General features: G+C 41.1%; 1 pseudogene; it reads right to left on the bottom strand.

Moving 5' to 3' along the window:
• Positions 1-725: 725 nt before the first annotated feature.
• LOC138988261 (craniofacial development protein 2 pseudogene) overlaps positions 726-6,000 on the bottom strand; it is a 31,251-nt pseudogene continuing 25,976 nt past the window's right edge.

Raw genomic sequence — 6,000 nt, 5'->3', positions numbered from 1 at the left:
AGGGTTTATTTTCTGTAGATCTTTTCCTTCCTTTGTGCTTCCCACATGGAGAAGTTCCTCTAGCATTTGTTGTAAAGCTGGTTTGGTGGTGCTGAATTCTCTTAACTTTTGCCTGTCTGGAAAGTTTTTGATTTCTCCATCAAATATGAAAGAGAGTCTTGCTGGCTAGAGTATTCATGGTGTGGGTTCTTCCCTTTAATCACTTTAAATATAATGCCATTCATTTCTGGTTTTCAGAGTTTCTATTGTGAAATCAGTTGATAGCCTGCTGGGAGTTCCCTTGAATGTTATTTGTTGTTTTTCCCTTGTTGCTTTTAATATTTTATCTCTGTCTTTAATTTTTGTCAATTTGATTACTATATGTCTTGGTGTGTTCCTCCTCGGGTTTAACCTTCCTGGGACTCTCTGTGCTTCCTGGATTTAGTTGACTATTTCCTTTCCCATGTTTGGGAAGTTTTCAGCTATTATCTCTTCAAATATTTTTTCAGGTCCTTTCTCTCTTTCTTTTCCTTCTGGAACCCCTATAATGCAAATATTGATGCATTTAATGTTGTCCCAGAGGTCTCTTAGGCGATCTTCATTTCTTTTCTTTTTTCTATATTCTGTTCTGTGGCAGTAATATCAACCATTCTGTTCTCCAGGTCACTTATCCATTCTTCTGCATCAGCTACTCTGCTATTGATTCCTTCTAGTGTATTATTCATTTCTGTTTGTTTGTTCGTTAGTTATCCAGTCTTTGGTAAACATTTCTTGCATCTTCTTTGCCTCCATTCTTTTTCAGGATCCTGCATCATCTTCACTATCATTATTCTGAATTCTTTTTCTGGAAGTTTGCCTATCTCCACTTCATTTAGTTGTTTTTCTGGACTTTTATCTTGACCCTTCATCTGGGACATAACTTTCTACTTTTTCATTGTAATTAACTTTCTGTAATATGGTTTTTATTTTAGCCACTGTGAGACTGTTCTTCTTGTCCTCTAATGAATGAGGCTAAAAGGCTTGTGTAAGCTTCTTGATGGGAGGAATTGGCAATGGGAAAAACTGGGTCTTGTTCTGGTGGGCAGGGCCTTGCTCAATCCAAGTATCTGCTGATTGGTGGGGTTTCCCTCCTCCCTGGTAGTTGTTTGGCCTGAGGCAACCCAGCCATGGGGTCTATGGGCTCTTCGGTAGGGTTAATGGTGAACTTCAAGGTTTATGCCAAGGGGGACCTTCCAGTGCCCCCGTTTCTGTTGTGAGCCCCTGCCAACCCATGCCACCCACACCTCCACAGGAGGCCCTCCAACACTAGCAGGTAGCTTTGGTTCAATCTCCTGTGGGGTCACTGCTCCTTTCCTCTGGGTCTTAATGTGTGCAAAATTTTGTTTGTGCCCTCCAATACTGGAGTCTCTGTTTCCCTCAGTCCTCTGGAAGGCCCATAATCAAACCCCACTGGCCCTCAAGGCCAGATTCTCTGGGGACTCTCAGTCCCTTTGTCAGATCCTGATGCTGGGAAGCATGACATGGGATTCAGAACCTAAACAATAGTGTGAGAAGTTCTTTGGTATCATTTGTTCTCCAGTCAGAGAAGGCGATGGCACCCCACTCCAGTACTCTTGCCTGGAAAATCCCATGGACGGAGGAGCCTGGTAGGCTGCAGTCCATAGGGTTGCGAAGAGTCTGGCATGACTGAGCGACTTCACTTTCACTTTTCACTTTCACGCATTGGAGAAGGAAATGGCAACCCACTCCAGTGTTCTTGTCTGGAGAATCCCAGGGACGGCAGAGCCTGGGGGGCTGCTGTCTATGGGGTCACATAGAGTCGGACACGACTGAAGCAACTTAGCAGCAGCAGCAGCAGCAGCAGCAGCAATTCTCCAGTCTGTGGGTCACCCACCCAGTGGTATGGGATTTTATTTTACTGTGACTGCACATCTCCTATCACCTCCCTGTGGCTTCTTCTTTGTCTTTAGACATAGAAGATCTTTTTTGGTGGGTTCTAATGTTCTCCTGTTGATGGTTGGTCAGCAGCTAGCTGCAATTTTGGCGCTCTCGCAAGAGGAGATTAGCATACATCCTGTACTCTGCTGTCTTGAACCAGAACGCTTAGCTTTTGCTTTTATTTAAGGATAGCAAAAACTGGAAGCCATACAACAATACTGGTTGTCTTAAGGAATCAAGACTTTATCTTGAGGATTCTTAAAGAATGCAAGAATTTAGTTTAGAAAAAAAAAAAAACAAAAAAAAAACACCTCTATTCTTCTTGTGAGCAAATCTGGTCTTATAATAGACTATATATTTTTTCCTTTTGTAAAATTTATTTAAAATATTTATATGATTTTGAAAGGTTACTTAGCAGTTATAACAAAATATTTGTTATTTTACCCATGTCATGCAATAGCTTTCAGCCTATTTGCATCCAGTAGTTTGTATGCCTATCACTCCCTCACACCTGTTTTATCCATCTCCCTCTTTTGGAAACCACTAGTTTGTTCTAGTTTAAACCACTAGTTTAAAAGACTCTTGCTTCTTGGAAGAAAGACTATGACCAACCTAGACAGCATATTAAAAAGCAGAGATATTACCTTGCCAACAAATGTCCATCTAGTCAAAGCTATGGTTTTTCCAGTAGCCATGTATGGATGTGAGAGTTGGACTATAAAGAAAACTGAGAGCAGAAGAATTGATGCTTTTGTACTGTGGTGCTGGAGAAGACTTTAGAGAGTCCTTGGACAGCAAGGAGATCCAACCAGTCAATCCTAAAGGAAATCAGTGCTGAATATTCATTGGAAGGACTGATGTTGAAGATGAAGCTCCAATTCTTTGGCCACCTGATGAGAAGAACTAAATCACTGAAAAGACCCTGATGCTGGAAAAGATTGAAGGCAGGAGGGGAAGAGGAAAGCAGAGGAAGAGATGGTTGGATGACATTACTGACTAGATGGGCATGAGTTTGAGCAAGCTCTGGGAGTTGGTGATGGACAGGGAAGCCTGGCATGCTGCAGTCCATGGGGTCGCAAAGAGTCAAACATGATTAAGCAGCTGAGCTGAATTGAGTTTGTTCTCTGTATATAAGTCTGATTGTTTTTTGTTATATTCACTAGTATGTGTATTATTTAGATTCTACATATAAGTTATATCATGCAGTATTTGTCTATTTTGTCTGACTTCTTTCACTGAGCATAATTCCTTCCAAATCCATCAATATTGCTGAAAATGGCAAAAGTATATTTTTTAAAATGGCTATATTTCATTACAAGTATGTGTGTATATATATACATATTTCATTGTATGTCTGTACATATATACATATTTCACTGTATGTCTGTACATACAGACATACAATGTATATGTATATGTGTATATATATATATATACACACATACTCATATATGTATGCTGCTGCTCCTGTTTAGTTTTTAAGTTGGGTCTGACTCTTTGTGAACCCATGAACTGTAGCTCTCCAGCATCTTATTTCCGTGGAATTTTCCAGGCCAGAATACTGGAGTGAGTTGCCATTTCTTTCTTCAGGGAATTTCCCAACCCAGGAATCAAACCTGTAACTTCTGATTGGCCGGTGAATTCTTTACCACTGAGACACCTGGGAAAGTCCCACATATATGTATGCTGTTGCTGTTTTTTTCAGCCGCTGAGTCATGTATGATTCTTTGTGACCCAATGGACTGCAGCATGCCCTCCACTATCTCCTGGAATGTACTCAAATACGTATCCATTGATCAGTGATGCTATCTAACCATCTCATCCTCTGTCACCCCTTTCTCCATTTGCTTCAATCTTCCCCACTATCAGGATCTGACCCAGTGAGTTGGGTCTTCCCATTGTGTTGCAAAGTATTTGAGCTTCAGCTTCAGTATCATTTCTTTCAATGAATGTTCAGGGTTGATTTCCTTTAGAATTGAGTAGTTTGATTTCCTTGCAGTCCAAGGGACACTCAAACATCTTCTCCACACCACAATTTCAAAGCATCAGTACTTCAGTGGTCAGCCTTGTTTATGGTCCAAGTCTCACACCCATACATGACTACTGGAAAAATCATAGCTTTGAACTGTATGGACTTTGTCAATAAAGTGATGCGTATGCTTTCTAATATGCTATCTAGGTTTGTCATAGCTTTTCTTCCAAGGAGCAATGTCTTTTAATTTCATGGCTGCAGTCAACATCCACAATGATTTTTGAGACCAAGAAAATAAAATCTATCACTGTTTCCATTTTTTTCCCCTTTTATTTGCCATGAAGTAATGGGACTGGATGTTATGATCTTAGTTTTTTGATTGTTTAGTTTTAAGCTACTTTTTTCACTCTCCTCTTTCACCTTCATCAAGAGGCTCTTTAGTTTCTCTTCACTTTCTGACATTAGAGTGGTATCATCTGCATATCTGAGGTTATTGATATTTCTTCCGACAATCTTGATTCCAGCTTGTGCTTCATCCAGCCCAGCATTTCACATGATGTACTCTGCATACAAGTGAAATAAACAGGGTGACAATACACAGCTTGACATATTCCTTTCCCAGTTTCAACGGTCCATGTTCCGTGTCTGGGTCTAACTGTGAGAGAGATGGAAATACCAGACTACCTGACCTGCCTCTTGAGAAATCTGTATGCAGGTCAGGAAGCAACAGTTAGAACTGCACATGGAACAACAGACTGGTTCCAAATAGGAAAACGAGTATGTCAAGGCTGTATATTATCACCCTGCTTATTTAACTTATATGCAGAGTACATCATGAGAAACGCTGGACTGGAAGAAACACAAGCTGGAATGAAGATTGCCAGGAGAAATATCAAAACCTCAGATACGCAGATGACACCACCCTTATGGTAGAAAGTGAAGAGGAACTAAAAAGCCTCTTGACAAAAGTGAAAGTGGAGAGTGAAAAAGTTGGCTTAAAGCTCAACATTCAGATTATGAAGATCATGGCATCTGGTCCCATCACTTCATGGGAAACAGATGGGGAAATAGTGGAAACAGAGTTAGACTTTATTTTTTTGGGTTCCAAAATCACTGCATATGGTGACTGCAGCCATGGAATTAAAAGATGCTTACTCCTTGGAAGGAAAGTTATGTCCAACCTAGATAGCATATTCAAAAGCAGAGACATTACTTTGCCAACAAAGGTTCGTCTAGTCAAGGCTATGTTTTTTTCCTGTGGTCATGTATGGATGTGAGAGTTGTACGGTGAAGAAGGCTGAGCACCGAAGAACTGATGCTTTTGAACTGTGGTGTTGGAGAAGGCTCTTGAGAGTCCCTTGGACTGCAAGGAGATCCAACCAGTCCATTCTGAAGGAGATCAGCCATGGGATTTCTTTGGAAGAAATGATGCTAAAGCTGAAAGTCCAGTACTTTGGCCACCTCATGCAAAGAGTTGACTCATTGGAAAAGACTCTGATGCTGGGAGGGATTGGGGGCAGGAGGAGAAGGGGACGACAGAGGATGCGATGGCTGGATGGCATCACTGACTCGATGGACGTGAGTCTGAATCAACTCCGGGAGTTGGTGATGGACAGGGAGGCCTGGAGTGCTGCGATTCATGGAGTCACAAAGAGTCGGACATGACTGAGTGACTGAACTGAACTGAACCCACATACACGTTTCTCAGGAGACAGGTAAGGTGGTCTGGTACTCCCGTCTCTTTAACAAGTTTAATTTTTCAGTTTGTTATGATCCACACAGTCAAAGCTTTTAGCATAGTCAATGAAGCAGAAGTAGATGTTTTTATGAAATTCCCTTGCTTACTTTATGATCCAGTGAAAATTGCCAATTTGACCTCTGATTCCTCTCTTTTCTAAAGACAGCTTGTGCATCTGGAAGTTCTTGACTCACATACTGCTGAAGCCTAGTTTGAAGAATTTTGATCATAACCTTGTCAGCCTGTGAAATAAGCATGGTAGTTTGAATATTCTTTGGCATTGCCCTTATTTGGGATCGGAATGAAAACTGACCTTTTCCATTCCTATAGCCACTGCTGAGTTTTCCAGTTGAGTGCAACACTTTCACAGCAT

The sequence above is a fragment of the Bos mutus genome, chromosome 6, assembly GCF_027580195.1.
Source record: "Bos mutus isolate GX-2022 chromosome 6, NWIPB_WYAK_1.1, whole genome shotgun sequence".
Taxonomy (NCBI): Eukaryota; Metazoa; Chordata; class Mammalia; order Artiodactyla; family Bovidae; genus Bos; species Bos mutus.
The sequence above is the reverse complement of the archived record's forward strand: the minus strand, read 5'-3'. Positions and strand labels throughout refer to the sequence as shown.